Genomic DNA, 2,775 nt, shown 5'->3' on the forward strand with positions numbered 1-2,775 from the left:
GAACTCTTTGTCATGTTCCTCAAATATCTCATGAACAATTTTTTTCAGTGTGACAGGGTACATTATCCTGTTGTAAGAGGCCACCACCACCATCAGGAAACACCACTGTCATGAAGGGGTGTACATGGAAAACAATCTTTAGCTAGGTGACAAGTGTTATGCTGCGTTCACACCGAACGCGTCTGGGACGTCTGAGGCGTCTGATTTACATGTTAAGTCAATGTAAACGCGCGTCTAGTTGTCCTGCGGCGCGAATCAAAAATCCGAACTTTGGCGTAAATTCGCGGCGCGTTAACCAATCAGGGACTCTGCTTTGGTAGTAACGTGTTTATGATGTGATCAGTGGTGGAGACCAGAACAAAGATGTCGCTGTGTGTGGCCACCCTGAGCCCTATGATGTGTCATTATATTTTTATCGAGACAAGAATTAAAATGAAAAAGAACTTAAAATGTTCAAGCGTCCAACTAGACGCGTCTGGCGCGAATTTGACGCCCCAGACGCGTTCGGTGTGAACGCAGCATTAAAGTAACATCCACGTGAATGCCTGGACCCAGAGTTTCCCAGCAGAACATCGGCCAGGGCATAACACTCCATCTACCGGCTTGTCGTCTTCCCATTGTGAAACCTGCTGCCATCTCGTCTCCAGAAAAACGACACACACACACACACCTGGCCATTCACCTGATCTGAAAGAAAACGTGATACATCAGACTTTCATTGCTCCATGGCCCAATTCTGATGCTCATGTGCCACTGTAGGTGCTTTTACGGGGGTCATCATGGGCACTCTGACCAGTCTCAGCCCCATACACAGCAAACTGCGATGCACTATGTGTTCTGACACCTTTCTATAATGGGCAGCATTACGTTTTTTAGCAATTTGAGCTACAGTAGCTCTTCTGTGTGATCAGACCAGACGGGCTAGCCTTTGCTCCCCACGCTCGCCAATGACCCTGGTTGTCCTTCCTTGCACCTCTTTTGCTAGGTACTAACCACTTCATACTTCGATCACCCTACAAGACTTTTCATTTTTGGAGATACTCTGCCCTAGCCTGACGTGGTCATACTCAATGCTAGTTCGAATATGAGTCTGATACTGCTCCATTGGGCTTTGATTATGGGGGCGTATTTCAACCAATCCAGGAAAGACCTCAATTGGATAGACCTACAACCAATCAGAGCTACAGAGTAAGTGATGTATGTTGAGTGACGCATAGTTGTCAACAGAACTCAACTGCACACATGCTGGAACTAGTAGAAGATGAGCGTAAACAATCTTTGCCGGTGTTGTAAAGAGAATAAGTATACACGGAGTACTTGCCAATTAATGTGCTGTCGATATCTTCTATAACGGACGCGATGGCGAAATCTACACATCTCAGTTCTTCAACAACAGCCATCATTGTTGTAAACTAATTCAACCCAAGCGCTCTTTGATGACGTGGCTGATTACGTTTCTGGTGATAATCTGTCAATCATCGCCCTGACAAATGTGATTGGTCCGAACAGTTTCTGTTCGGGCATAATTACTCCTCTACGGATCGAGTCCAGACCGAACTCCCCGACCTCAAAATGTTGTGGGCGGGGCTAAGTTCAGCTGGCATCCAGGCTAACTCTGCCCCAATCATCTAGCAATCACTATTTGGCTTATGTCAAAGTCACTCAGATCTCAACACATGAAATTCAAATAATTGCTGTATTCAGAAACCACATACTAGCATACAACTCTTACTATTTCTGCCTTAGAAAGATATGCTTGTAGTAAGAGTAGTATACTAGTATGCAGCTCCAAATACAGCTTTATAATCAATGTTATTCACGTCACCTGACCTGTATTAAAATATAATTTTGTGTGCATTACAGGTCATCTGGTCATCGAAGAGTGAATATTTTCTTCAAGAAGAAACTTAAAGGAGGTAAATGAGGTTGAGGGGGTATTTGAGGCCACTTCTGATTCAAGACACTCTCTATTTAGCCGGCCTCTTCCTGTCCATCAGACAGATGGGCTATTGGAGCACAGCCTGTTTCCATGACAACTGCTTTGGATACAGCTAGCTGAAAACCACAGGACACACAGACAGCCAAATAAAATACACAGTCCCAAGTGGCTTTTATTGAAGCTTAAGATGTGTATTTGATACAAAAGGAAACATGTCTGACTAAAGTAAAGGAAAATAATATCTTTGCATATAAGAACACATAAATATGCATGTTAAAACCAAATCAGACATTAATAACAAACTAAAAATATTCCCATTTGCATAAATAGATCATTTAGAATGATTTCATTTAAAAATTAAAAAAGATACTTTAGAAAACTAGCTTCTTGCTATAGTTATAAAAAAAAAGTCCCATCCCAGTAATAAATATATACACAATAAATGATGCAAAAGAGTGTTTGAGTTATTTAGAAAATATTTAGAAGCATTTTCAAAATTATTAAAAACCTGTACATTTCATCACGACAACAGAAAGAATGAATATCTCATACAATCAAAGTAACAGCAGTTTATGGGGCATCATATAATGGTTACTGGGTTACCAAATAAGCAAAATGTAACACTGCTTATTTGATGATTGTTAAAGATACGTGCATCTGTTTTTTGGGGGGCAAAACTGATACGGCGCCAGCAACAGGAACTATGGTAATCAAAATTACATTAGCGTTGATTGCAAATTTCTGTTATAAATTTGTAGGGTTTCTTGTTACAGGGAAAACACATTACAGTTCATTCACCAACAATACAGAATAATATATATAAGTTTGTATTGTGG

The sequence above is a fragment of the Chanodichthys erythropterus genome, chromosome 18 (genome assembly GCF_024489055.1).
Source record: "Chanodichthys erythropterus isolate Z2021 chromosome 18, ASM2448905v1, whole genome shotgun sequence".
Classification (NCBI taxonomy): Eukaryota; Metazoa; Chordata; class Actinopteri; order Cypriniformes; family Xenocyprididae; genus Chanodichthys; species Chanodichthys erythropterus.